Source organism: Panthera onca, chromosome B2 (assembly GCF_046562875.1).
Source record: "Panthera onca isolate mPanOnc1 chromosome B2, mPanOnc1 haplotype 2, whole genome shotgun sequence".
Classification (NCBI taxonomy): domain Eukaryota; kingdom Metazoa; phylum Chordata; class Mammalia; order Carnivora; family Felidae; genus Panthera; species Panthera onca.
Window position 1 is genome coordinate 35,304,106 of NC_138343.1, and position 14,521 is coordinate 35,318,626.

At 45.3% G+C, this 14,521-nt stretch overlaps 1 long non-coding RNA gene across 1 annotated transcript; it reads left to right on the top strand.

Moving 5' to 3' along the window:
- The first annotated feature begins 383 nt into the window (after window positions 1-383).
- LOC132667004 (uncharacterized) lies at window positions 384-5,972 on the top strand. The gene is made up of 2 exons (XR_013555608.2): window positions 384-3,793; window positions 4,357-5,972. It is a non-coding gene; the product is annotated as an uncharacterized LOC132667004 (long non-coding RNA).
- The last annotated feature ends 8,549 nt before the right edge of the window (window positions 5,973-14,521 follow it).

Consider the following 14,521-nt stretch of genomic DNA (forward strand, 5'->3'; position numbering starts at 1 on the left):
TGTTGCTTTCCAAGATTGTTGAATATATATATATATATATATATATATATATATATATATATATATGTATGTATATATATGTATTCATATATATATATTCATATATGTATATATATGTATTCATATATATACATATATGTATATATATGTATTCATATATATACATATATGTATATATGTATTCATATATATATTCATATATGTATATATATGTATTCATATATGTATATATATGTATTCATATATATATTCATATATGTATATATATGTATTCATATATATATTCATGTGTGTGTGTGTGTGTGTGTGTGTGTGTGTGTGTGTGTATATATATATATAACATTATATACATATATATTTTTCTTTTTTTGGGTAGGCTCCATACTGGGCATAGAGCCCAATGTGGGGCTTGAGCTCACAACCCTGACATCAAGGCCTGAGCTGATACCAAGAGTCAGACACTTAACTGACTGATCCACCCAAGAATGGACATATTTTTGATTGACTTTTCTAGTTCTGGGATCTCAGTGAACCAGGAAAGGCCCCTACAGATAGTATGCCCAAGACCATTCCCATCTATTATAGGGTTGCTTGGACTTAAAATCCAAGTCCCTCTTAGGGATTAGACTCCTGACCTGTTTAAGGCAGTGGCTAGGAATGGGCCCAATTTAGGGATATGGGTCCTAGGGAAGTCATATTATAAACCTCCAATAGATGGGACACCTGGTTGTCTCAGTCAGTTAAGCATCTGACTCTTGGTTTCAGCTCAGGTCATGATCTCACGCATGGTTCCTGAGTTTGAGCTCCAAATCAGCACGGAGCCTGCTTCAGATTCTCTCTCCCTCTCTCTTTGCCCCTCCACTACCCTTCCTCTGCTGTCTCTGTCTCTCAAAAATAAATAAACTTAAAAAAAAAAAAAGGGTTACCGTGCATAGTAGTTGGGGGGCTGCACACAGGGAGTCTGCTGTTAGTCTCCCTAATCTGAGTAAGGTGGGGGCAGTTTAGATGGGTCTGGAGAGGAAATAGGGTGGATCTGGCAGAGACTCAGGATCTGGAGGGGACAGAGTTGCAGATGGGGCTGAGGGCTGGGGACTTCAGGGCAAAGGATCTTTGGGGCAAAGGGAAGTCTATGGGGTCTTCAGGGGTCCCTCCAAAAGAGCATGGTCTTACCTTTTGGGTTAGATAGTTGGATAGGCTTAAACCCACCTTTCTTCTGTAGTCCCTTATTCTTGTGGAGGGCCATAACGCCTTGTACATAACGGATCTCATCCCATCTCTCTTCCTCCTTACAAAATAGGTCTAACTGAAGTATGGCATTATAATTTAACAAGCCATTTTCTGGCTTCTCCTGGTCTCCTAGTTGGTACAGAGGCCAGGCAGTATTACAAAAGAACACAAGTTTTCTTTGTCATTGGGGTATACCCAAAAGGCTTCCAGTAACCCAGGAGGCACCCTAGCAGGTGGTCTGACAGGATTGATGTCTGGTTCCCCATATCCTTGGATCTCTGCAAAGAATTTGTCTCCAGCTGCCAAGAGGTCTATAATAAGGGTTAGTGGAGACACAGACTTGCTGCTCTCAGCACACTGAAAATTCCATTCTCCAGAAAGCTGGTAGGTAAGCTCTCCCAGTTGATAATTTAAAAGTGTACACTCGGGGCACCTGGGTGATTCGGTCGGTTAAGTGGCCGACTTCAGCTCAGGTCATGATCTCACAGTTCGTGAGTTGGAGCCCTGCGTTGGGCTCTGTGCTGACAGCTCACAGCCTGGAGGCTGTTTCGAATTCTGTGCCTCCCTCTCTCTCTGCCCCTCCCCTGCTCATGCTCTGTCTCTCTGTCTCTCTCTCAGAAATAAACAACAACAATAATAATAACAATAATAATAATAAAAGATGTCCAGAGTGGACACTGACTCCATTCAGTGAGTCAAGTTGCAAGTACCTAACAAATTAGGTGCCAAGAGGAATTCTCCTATGCTGTTCCCCGCAGGTTCCCCAGCAACACAGACGGCATGACCTTGGTGAGCTGCCTACCGTGTCTGTCACCTGTTGAGAGCTGGAGGACCCCAAAGGGTTATGTCCTAACCGGGTATCCAAAATAGGGTCCCCCAAGTTGGATCCCCTTCTTGATGGGTGTGAAGCGCAGAGACACAACCAAGCCAAAGAGTGGGAAAAGGAAGGGTTTTACTTGCAGAAGTTGGGAGGACACCGGGGACGTGTCCCAAAGCACTATGGATCCAGAACAGTGGAAGTTTTAAGCTAAGGGTGCATGCATATTCACGCGAAGGAATTCAGCATAGAACTGGGCCCAAGTCACCCTAAGCTGACAGGTCCTAGTTGACTGAAGACACGTGGGACAGAAAGGTCAGCAGCATCAAAGAGGGCCACTTATGTCCCATTAGAGTCCTGGGGAGGCCTGGGACAGCTGTGCTCCATCAGGAATTTTCTGCACCAAGAAGCCAGCAGACCAGGAGAGGTCTGGGCCAGACGCCAGCCCTGCTGAGGCCGAGGGCTCCCAGCCATAAGCTTTGGGAATTGGCTGAGCTTGTTTTTTTTGGGGGGGGCAGGGGGGGGCACAGAGAGGAAGCCTCTGTGGGTCTTGCAAAAAGCTGGGGCCGGGTTAACATTTGGTGTCAGCTAGGCAGCTAAGCTTTCCTCTTTGGGGTAATATGCTGTGGTCCCCTCCTGGGGGTGATGCCCTCTCCTCAGAGCCCCCCAGCCCCCATTCCCTGAGCCATGCAACTTCAGACCAGGAGAGTAGCAGATCCCATTCAGCCCCTGGGAAACTCCTGCCTCTTTCCACCTATTCAAAACAGTTCCTGTTTACCAAGTGCCAAGTGTTTGGCCTTCATTTTATTTATTTGTTTGTTTGTTTGTTTGTTTTACTATTTGTTTTTGAGAGAGAGACAGAGGGTACAAATGAGTGAGAGGGAGAGAGAGAGAGAGAGAATCGGGGTCACCCAAAACGGGGCTGGAGCTCACAAACCATGAGATCATGACCTGAGCCGAAGTCAGATGCTTAACAGACTGAGCCACCCAGGTGCCCTGGCCTTCATTTTGTTGAATCTCCCCAGAAATTCTCTGAGGTTCGTGTTATCTCATTTACATACGCATGAAGTGAGGTTTGAGGGGTAAATGACTTGCCCAGCTAGTGAATGACAAGATTAGAGCCTGGGTGGCTCCGACCTGCTTCTGCCCTAACACGGGGGCGGGCACTATATTTAACATATCAGTCCTATCTGTAGAGGCAAGTTTTGAGACTGCCATTCTTATTTTTTTAATGTTTATTTTTGAGAGAGAGAGAGAGAGAGTGCATGCGTGTGCAAGTGGGGGAAGGGCAGAGAGAGAGGGAGACACAGAATCCGAAACAGGCTCCAGGCTCTGAGCTGTCAGCACAGAGCCTGATGCGGGACTCGAACCCACAAGCTGTGAGATCATGACCTGAGCCGACGTCGGGTGCCCAACTGACTGAGCCACCCAGGTGCCCCCTGCCATTATTTTTAAGTGAATTCGGTCATTCAAGTGTCTGTTTTTATTTATTATCATTTTTTATGTTTATTTATTCATTTTGAGAGAGAGAGAGAAAGCACATGCAAGCAGGGGAGGAGCAGAGAGAGAGGGAAAGAGAATCCCAAGCAGGCTCCGTGCTGTCATTGTGGAACCTGATGTGGGGCTCCATTCCAAAAACCATGAGATCATGACCTGAGCTGAAACCAAAAGTCGGACATTCAACCAAGTGAGCCACCCAGGTGCCTCCTGGGCCCTGTCTTTCTGAAGGCAGGACCCAGAATCACAAAGGTAACTCATCGTATGAAGAAGGTGGGCTTCCCAGAGAGTCCTAGAGGTGCAGATACGTGGGTTCTAGGTGATGAGGCCCGTGCCCTCAGGAATTCAGACCCACCGGCTCCCAGGAGCCAGGTGGCCCTTCCATGGTGGCTCCCTTCCCCGGGCACACCCACACTCCCCACCATCTTAGGGGGAAGACTGAGGAGAAGGGTCCTCGAAACTGCTTCAGAAAGAAAGAACGCTAAGGGTTTCCACACAGAGGTATCATTTTTAGTTTGTGGCAGAATGACGGGAAGGAGGTGTGAGGGCCCAGGATTTGGGGGTAAGGGGAGGCAAAGGCAGGAAGTTATTCCACAAGCTGGGAAAGTACGGGGGGATGAAATTGGCTTCCAGAGCTGCCCCCCACGCCACCCCACAAAAGCACCATAATGGCAGTAGAGACTTGACTTTGGATGGAGCCATTCCTGACTCAGTTCACTTCCCAACAGCACTAGGTAGAGGGGCCTTGGAGGGGCTCGGGTGAATCTGCCCGGGGGGTTCGTGACAAGCTGCAGATGTCACATCCCTTGCTTCAGGCTAAAGAGAGTGAGGAGCAAGATGAGGGAGACCAGAAGAGGGGCGACTCTTTGATTCAGGACCAGAAGGAGGAGAAGGAAAGGAGATAGCGTGTTGGCAGTTGCCCAAAACACGGGTCTGAAAAACCAGGACGGCGGTTTCCAGGTGAGCGGGTGGCCTGGGGTGCAGGGGGAGGGGCATAAATCAGATTGGGTGTGAGGGAAGGAGGCCTGGCATCTTCTCTGTGATCCCCTTATTCAGGACCATCCATTTTCAGCATTTTGAGCAGGCTGGCTTTGACCCTTAGTACACGGTTCCCTGATGCTCTTTGAGGCACGTGTCTGTCCTTTCAAAAGATCTGTCTTTCTCACCGACTGCTACCCCTGCTTTGGAGCCACTGGGATGAAACGAAGGTAAAGTTCTGCTCTTGCTGTACCGTCTGGTGGCTGGGACTATGAAAGCCATGCTCCCAGGGGAATTTCCATTCAGCACCAGGGACCTTTTGTTTTCATGCAGATAAGGAATGTGGCAACCAGCACCCGGAATCCTAATAAAAGAGCAAGCCAAGCTATGCTGGTGAGAATGGGAACTAAAAAATAACATCCAAAATCTAAGAAAAAGAGGCGCCTGGGTGGCCCAAGTCAGTTCAGCATCCGACTTCAGCTCAGGTCATGATCTCATGGCTCGTCTGTTCGAGCCCCGTGTAGGGCCCTGTGCTGCCGGCTCGGAGCCTGGAGCCTGCTTTGGATTCTGTATCTCCCTCTCTCTCTGCCCCTCCCCAACTCACACTCCGTCACTCTCTCTCTCTCAAAAATAAAGAAACATTTAAAAAATTAAAACAAAACAAACAGTTATGTATAAAGATAAATAAATAAGAAAAAGCCCCGTGCCCAAAGGTGAGTCGCTTGCAGCTGTCCCTGAGTCCCCCAGTGGTCTCACCGTGACACCTGACTGGGTAAGCTGCAGCGCGGTCCTTCTTCAGCATATTTTGCAAACACTGAAAATGGTAATCATAAAGATACAGAGCAAGCTGGAGAAATTATTTACAGCAAATTATCTGGGGGGAAACGTCAGGAGGCAACACTGTATGTGTGCTGTTGCGTTAAGGAAAGAGAAGGGAAACATACCAAGGCTGTGCTTCTCAAACCATCCCAGGTGAAGGACCAGTTTGTTTTTGTAAAATTTCCAGTCCACCACAAACCAACAGTTTGGTGAAATACCATAAAAACAAATGCCAAACACACATCTATCAAAGGACCGATACTTTTAAAAACTCTCAAAATCCAACAGTGAAAAAACCCAAACCAATCCAAGCTGGAAATGGGCATTGGACATGAACAGACCCTTTACCAAAGAGGATGGCAAGGAAGCACATAAAATCATGTTCGCTATCATTATCCACCAGGAAATGCAAATGAGGGGGCATCTGGGTGGCTCAGTCCGACTCTTAGTTTCAGCTCAAGTCATGATCTCACGGTTTGTAATTTCGAGCCCCGGGTCGGGCTCTGCTCGGATAGCACAGAGCCCGCTTGGGATTCTCTCTCTTCCGCTCTCTGCCCCTACCCGACTCATGCTCTCTCTCTCTCTCTCACAAGTAATAAATAAATAAACTTTAAAAATTAAAAAAAAAAAAAAAGGAAATGCAAATGAGATCCTCACTGAGGCCTCACCAGCACCTACTGGAATGGGTGCAGGGGTGTCCTAGGGCTGCATAACGAATCACCACAAACCGGGTGGCTGAAGACAACAGAAATGTATTCCCTCACAGTTCTGGAGGCTAGAAGTCTGAGATCAAAGTGTTGGCTGGGCTCCCTCTGAAGGCTCTAGGGAAGAATTCTTCCATGCTTTTCCAGCCTTTTGGGGCTGCTAACAATCCTTGTGTTCCCTGGCTTGTAGCTATATCACTCTGCCTCTTTTGTCACATGGCTTTCTTCCCTGTGTTGTCTGTGCCTTGGCATGGCCTTCTTGGAAGGACACCAGTGACTGGATTTAGGGCACACCCTAATCCTGTATGACTGCTCCTCAATTTGATTATATCTGCAAAGACCTTATTTCCAGATAAGCTCACATTCACATTCACCCCCTCCTGGGGGTTAGGACCTGAACATATCTTTTAGGGGGGGCACGTTCAACTCACAACAGTGGCTAAAATAGAAAATAGAGTTAACTACAAAGGCTGACAAGGATGTGAGGAGCTGGCTTCTTCATACGCTGCAGCTTGAGAACAGTGTGAAAGCGTTTTTTAAATCATTTACTTATTTTTTAAATTTTTTTTTTAATTTATTTTTGAGTTTGGCGGGGGGACAGAAGAACTCACTACCTGAGCTGAAGTCAGACACTTAAACGACCGAGCCACCCAGGTGCCCAGTTTTCTTTGACGTTTATTTTGAGAGAAGGTGAGAGAAAGTGAGTCGTGGGGTTGGGACAGAGAGAGAGAGAGAATCCCAAGCAGGCTCCGCACTCAGCACAGAGCCCGACGCAGGCCCTGATCTCACCAACCGTGAGAGTCGAAATCAAGTGTCACAGTAAATGTGTACTTACCATAAGTCTCAGCGATCACGGCCTCGTACGTTTATCTCAAAGAAACGAAAACTCATGTTCACACAAAAATCTGTACACGATGCTCATAGCAGCCTTATTCATAATAACCAAAACATGGAAACAACTCAACTGTTTTTCAGCCAGTGAAAAGTTAAACCATGTACTTCTAGACCACAGACTACTGTTCAGCCATATGATGGAGCGAGCCATTGATATTTGCAACAATGTGGATGGATCCCAAAGGCATTGACGCTCAGTGAAAAAGTCAATCTCCAAAGGCTACCTGCTATATGATTCCACTTACAAATTCTTAAAATGATAAAACTATAGCTACGGGGACATGTGGAGACCGTTGCCAGGGACAGCGTTAGAGGTGGCAGTGTGTGACTTTAGAGGGGTAGCGGGAGAGGGTTGCTTTAAATTCTGTCTTGGTTGTCGGGAGGTCTACACGATCTGAGATCAAGTTGCACAGAACTACCCACACAGACACGTACACACATTCACAGATAAGTGACATCTGACTAAAGTCTGTAATTCAGTTAACTGTGCTGTACTAACATCAATTTCCTGGCTTTGATATAGTGCCACAGTTATAGAAGGTGTCACCATTAGGGGGAACTAGGCAAAGGATTCATGGAACTCTATGTTCTTGTTGTGACTCTTTTGAGTCTATGATTATTTCAAGATAGTAATTATTAGAAAAATGAAATGGGGGCCCCCGGGGTGGCTCAGACAGAGAAGCACCTGAGTCTCGATATTGGCTCAGATCATGATCTCAAGGTTTGTGAGATCGAACCCCATGTTGGGCTCTGCGCTGACGTTGTGGAGCCTTGCTTGAGATTCCCTCTCTCTCCACCCCTGCTCAAAATAAATAAATAAATAAATATTTTTTTAAAAAGAAAAATGAAATAAAAAAGATATACAAAATACAAGCCCCAATTTTTACTTTAGTTTTTTTCTTTTTTTTTTAAATAGGCTTCACACATGGAGCCCAAAGAGGAGCTTGAACTCACAACCATGTGATCAAGACCTGAGCCAAGATCAAGGGTTGGACACTTAACCAAATGAGCCACCCACATGCCCCACAAGCCCCGATTTTTAAATCACAAATTCCAGGGGCGCCTAGGGGGCTCAGTCCATTAAGTGTCCAACTCTTGATTTAGGCTCGAGTCATGTTCTCATGGTTCGTGTGTTCAAGCCCCACACTGGGCTCGCCGCTCCCCTTAGGGATCTCTCTCTCCCTCTCCCTCTGCCCCTCCCCCACACAGCCTTACACGGTCTCGTTCTCAAAAATAAATAAATAAACTTCAAAAAAAAAAAAAAATCACAGATTCCACAGGCATAGAACAACTACACTGCTGTAGGAGCTTCTCAATGCTCACTCTTGTCTTCTGCACGTGTTGTGCTGACGAGCTGTAACGAACATCTGGCGCCATGGCATCAGGCCATGGACCACACTTTGAGTATCACCTGCTCAGAGATAAAACGAAAATACTAGAGGTGGAATTTTTTCCCCCTCTTTGGCTTAACTTTTTCGTGGTGGAGTGACACCACTATATGAAATGAAACTTGATTTAAAATATGTGGGGATAATAACCCCATAATAATAAAGAAATAATAATAAATGTATATTTATATACATTTCTACTTAGAAATAAATATATGTATAAATTTACATTAATGAAAAATTTTTTTGATTTATTTTATTTACTTATTTATTTAAAACACATAAGTAACTTGGGCTCTTTAGTTTTCCTTTTCACAAACAGCAGAACACTCCTTGGAAAAGAAATAGAAATCTAGAGGTTTTCCAAAGGTTAGCTCACAACTATTTTCTCTTTGGTAAAATAAGCCCAGGTGACAGGAGACACATAGACTTCCTTTCAAAACATACCAGACAACGGGGCGCCTGGGTGGCTCGGTTGGTTAAGCGTCCGGCTTTGGCTCAGGTCATGATTTCACGGTCCGAGGGTTTGAGCCCTGCATCGGGCTCTGTGCTGACAGCTCAGAGCCTGGAGCCTGTTTCAGATTCTGTGTCTCCCTCTCTCTGACCCTCCCCCATTCATGCTCTGTCTCAAAAATAAATAAACGTTAAAAAAAATTTTTTTTTTAACATACCGGACAAGTGTTAGCCACCTACCGGGAAAGATTTCCTCCATCAAGTTTAGAACAGTGGAAACTCAATCAATTCCATAAAGAAGTCTAAATGATGCTATCTTAGAACAATATTCTTTGTATTTCTAATATTCCCTTGAGAAAGTGCTTTATATTCTGTTCACAAGTTAGCCATACAGAGCTAACAGTTTGGTATTTATTTATTTATTTTTTTAATATGAAATTTATTGTCAAATTGGGTTCCATACACCACCCAGTGCTCATCCCAACAGGTGCCCTCCTCAATGCCCATCACCCACCCTCCCCCCCTCCCACCCCCCATCAACCCTCAGTTTGTTCTCAGTTTTTAAGAGTCTCTTGTGCTTTGGCTCCCTCCCTCTTATATTAATGAAAACTTAAAAGCAATGAAGAAAATACGTATTTCCTCCCAATCATGGTTTATAGATAAAAACACAGCTGATGTACACCGCAGCCAATCCTCCACGTGCCTGATTCTGTCACCTCTCCCACCCCCTCTCCTTCCCTATCCACTTCCTGGAACTTCACCTCCTGTCTTCCACTCTGCTCTCCTGGCTGCTGGCCCTCAGCCTCTGACTCTCCTGCTCTCCCGCTCTTCAGCTCCCCCTAGCGGCAGGTCCCAGGCTCTGGTCCCGCCCCTCACTTGTAAGGACATTATCTCTCTGAGCAAGGTCCTTTGTGTGCGGTGATTTTGAGACCCACCTCAGAGCTGTCCTCTGAATAAATGAGATCGCCCACGTGGCAGGGACTCCGAGAACCACTTGGGAATGTGCACCTGCAGAATGGGCCTTTCGAGCGGCACGCCCTTGTCCCCAGACACTGAGACTGGCCGTGGTCAGCCTCCCAGCCCTTGTTCCCATCTCAACCTCCCCTCTCCAGCAAATCAGGCTCCTCTTTTTCTGTCCCCCTCGCCCCCCCTCACCCCCCCCCCTCCCCCCGGCAACTCACACCAGCGCCCCTGCCCCCCCGTGTCCTCCCCATGCAGCTGCTCAGGGGAAAAGGCAGGCTAGGCTGCTGTATTTTTTTTCCTGCTACAACTTGAGGCCCTGTTAATTCTCCCACCTGTAATAATAATAATAATAATAATAATAGATACTTTCATATTGGCTAACTCAATGAGCACTTAGAATGTGTGAGGCACTATCCTAAGCCCATGTATTAACTCACTTAATGCTGACAACCATCCTATGGGGTACGTTCTGTTCTAAACCCAATATACAGATGAGGAAACTGAGGCTAACAAGCAGGGAAATAGCTTGCCCAAGGTCACCGACCTGGAAAACCCCACACTCTTACCCACAACACTATCCATGCTTCCTGGTGCATCTCCTGCGTCATGACAGTGGGGACTGGGTCTATCTTTCTCACGCAGCTCAGCACCTGGCACAGTGGGGAAACGCTGCAAATCTTTGTTGAATGAATGAATGAATGAATGACGAGTGAACGAATACAAAGCTGTTTTTCCCTGTCACACAGGGCAGCCCGAGTGTGGTGCCTGCTTCCACCCAGGCAGTGTCTGAGAACTGTGTCCTTCCCACTTCTGTCCAGCCCCTCCCAGACGGGGTCTTCAGCACTTTACTCCCTGGGAAGTTTTCTTCTAAGTCCCCTTATTTCTATCTCAAGCCCAAGCAGCTTTCATGGACTTGCCACATTCTCCTGTCCCTAGAGGAAAGATACCATCTCACAGCTTTATCAGCTAAGCCCCTTGGGAGAGCTGCCTTTCGGGCTGGGCTGTGGTGGAATCTGGTGATTCATACCCTTCTCTCCTCCACTCCCTCCTCCTCCCGACAGACTGACCCACTTTCCTCAACTCTTCAAATTCTCACGCTCCACTCTACTTCCTAAACCTGGCTTCTCCTTTTTCCAGCAACCTATTTATTTCCTTAATCATCTTAAGCATAGCTATTTGAAAGTCTTCCAGACTGTTCTATTATCTCAAATTTGGGGGACAGAAACCCTCCCATTTGTGTTGCATGCTGCTGCTCACCATAGCTCAGTTCCCTGTGTGTTTTATAATTTCTGATTGTGCGCTAAAGTGGGGGTTTGTTTTCCCTCGTGGATGACGCAAGTGGCCTGGGTTGTGAAAGCTCCCTCCAGACATGATTTTCCCTTATTTCTGCTGAGACTACTCCCACCACTACCACCACTACTCAATATCCATCCTCCTTTGGACCAGTTTAAGAATTCCTAAGTTTTGGGGCACCTAAGTTAAGCGTTCGACTCTTGATTTTGGGTCACATCATGATCTCACGGGTTTGTGAGATTGAGCCCTGCATTGGGCTCTGTGCTGCTTAGGATTCTCTCTCTCTCTCTCTCTCTCTCTCCCCCTTCCCCTCACATGCACTCACACTCTCTTTCTTAAAATAAATAAATAAACTTTAAAAAATAGGGCACCTGGGTGGCTCAGTTGGTTAAGCGTCCGACTTCAGCTCAGGTCACGATCTCACGGTCTGTGAGTTCAAGCCCCCTGTGAGTTGGGCTCTGGGCTGATGGCTCAGAGCCTGGAGCCTGCTTCCGATTCTGTGTCTCCCTCTCTCTCTGCCCCTGCCCCGTTCATGCTCTGTCTCTCTCTGTCTCAAAAATAAATAAAAAACGTTTAAAAAAAATAAAAACTAAACAAATGAAATAAAATACCAAGTTTTGTTTGTGGTAAAATACACATAACATAACAAAGTTTACTCTTGCCCATTTTCATGTGTGCAGTTCAGTGGCATTAAAGCATATTCACACACTCTGCAACCATCACCACATCCAGTTTCAGAACCTTTTCATCTTGCCAAACTGAAACTGTATGCATTAAAAAAATAACTCTTCATTTCCCTCTCCTCCTGGCCGCTGGAAACTACTGTTCTACTTTCTGTCTCTATGAATTTGACTAGTCTATGTCCCTCATATAAGTGGAATCATACAATAGTTATCTTTTTGTGTCTGGCTTATTTCACTTAGCAGAATGTCTTCAAGGTTCATCCACTCCTTTTGTTTTTGTTTTTGTTTTTTAATTTTTTTTTTTAACGTTTATTTATTTTTGAGACAGAGAGAGACAGAGCATGAACGGGGGAGGGGCAGAGAGAGGGGGACACAGAATCTGAAACAGGCTCCAGGCTCTGAGCTGTCAGCACAGAGCCCGACATGGAGCTCGAACCCACGGACCGTGAGATCATGACCTGAGCCGAAGTCGGACGCTTAACCGACCAAGCCACCCAGGCGCCCCTTTTGTTTTTTTTTTTTAAGTCGGCCCCACACCCAGCATGGAGCCCGACAAAGGGCTTGAACTCACGACTCTGAGATCAAGACCTGAGTTGAGATCGAGTCGGAGGCTTAGCTGACTGAGCCCCCAGGTGCCCAATAGATATCCTTCCTTTTTAAGGCTGGATAATATTTCATTGTATGTATATACCACATTTTGTTTATCGGTTGTTCTTTGATGGGCATGTGGGTTGTTTCCATCTTTTAACTGTCGTGAACAGCGTTGCTATGAACACTGATGTGCCAATATCTGTTCAAATCTCTGCTTTAAATTCTTTTGGATATATACTCAGAAGTGGAATTGTTGGATCATAATGTTATTCTGTTTCGTTTTTCTGGGTAACCACCATACTGTCTTCCACGTGGCTGCACCATTTTACACTGTCAGGAGCAATGCACAAGTGTTCCGATTTCACTATATCTTTGCCAGCACTTGGTATTTTCAGAGGAGTGTTGTTTTGTTGTTATAACAGCCATCCTAATGGGTGTGAAGTGATATCTCATTGTGTGTGTGTGTGTGTGTGTGTGTGTGTGTGTATGTGTGTGTGTGTGTGTGTGTGTGTGTGTGTTTAAGTTTATTTAACTATTTATTTAGAGAGAGAAAGAGCGCAGGCATGCACACACAAGTGGGAAAGCAGCAGAGAGAGAATGGCAGAGAGAGAAATCCCAAGCAGGCTCTGTGCTGTCATCCCAAAGCCCGACGTGGGACTCCATCTCAAGAACCATGAGATCATGACCTTAGCCAAAACTAAGAGTTGGATGCTTAACCGACTGAGCCACCCGGGTGCCCCATCGTTGTGGTTTTGACTTGCATTTCCCTAATGACTAGACATTGAGCATCTTTTCATGTGCTTTTGGCTCACCTGTATATCTTTGGAGAAATGTCTATTCAAATCCTATGTCCATTTTTTAATCAGAAATTTTGGGTTGCTTTGTTCTTGAATTGTAGGAGTTTTTTTAATATATATTAATCCCTTACCAGGGATAAGATTTGATAATATTTCCTTCCCTTCCATGGGTTGCCTTTTCACTGTGTTTATTTCATTCTTTGAGATGAAATTCATCTATATTTTCTTTTGTTGCCTATATTTTGGTGTCACACCCAAAAAATCCTTGCCAAATCCAATGTCATGAAGTTTCCCCCCATGTTTTCTTCTCTTGTTTTGTAGTTTTAGCTCTTACGAGTAGGTGTTTGATCCACTTTGAGTTGATTATTTTTACTTTTGTATATGGGGCAAAGTAAGGGTCCAACGTCATTCTTTTTCATGTGGATATCCAGTTTTTCCCACACAACCTGTTGAAAAGACTATCCCTTCTCCATTAAATGGTCTTGGCATTCTTGTCAAAAATCATTTGATCATATATGCAAGAGTTTATTCTGGGATCTGTATTCTACTCCATTGGTCTACATGTCTGTGTTTATGCCAATGCCACACTGTTTTGATTACTGTAGCTTTGAAGTAAATTTAAAAATCAGGAAATGTGAGACCTCCAACTTTATGTTTTTCTTTTTCAAGATTGCTTTGGCTATTTGGAGTCCTTTGAGATTCCATATGATTTTAGAATCATATGGGGGATGGGTTTTTTTATTTCTGCAAATATCATCATTGGGATTTTGATAGGGATTGCACTCTATAAATTGCTTTTAGTATTAAAACTTATAATCCATGAACATGGGATATCTTTTCACCTATTCACGTCTTCTCTAATTTCTTTCAGCAATGTTTTATAGTTTTTGTTTGTTAGTTTTGTTTTGTTTTAGCGAGAAGGGGAAGAGAGAGCATGCACATGAGTGGGGGAGAGGAGCAGAGGGAAAGAGAGAGAGAATCTTAAGCAGGCTCCATGCTCAGTGCAGAGCCCGATGCAGGGCTCGAGCCCACAACCCTGGGATCATGACCTGAGCCGATATCAAGAGTCAGACACTTAACCAACTGAGCCACCTGGGCACCCCAGTGTTTTGTGGTTTTAAATGTACAAGTCTGGGGCGCCTGGGTGGCTCAGTCGGTTAAGGGGCCGACTTCGGCTCAGGTCATGATGTCGCGGTCCATGAGTTCTAGCCCCGCGTCGGGCTCTGTGCTGACAGCTCAGAGCCTGGAGCCTGCTTCAGATTCTGTGTCTCCCTCTCTCTGACCCTCCCCTGTTCATGCTCTGTCTCTCCCTGTCTCAAAAATAAATAAACGTTAATTTAAAAAATAAATAAATAAATAAATAAATAAATAAATAAATAAATAAATGTACAAGTCTGTTGCCTCCTTGGTTAGGTTT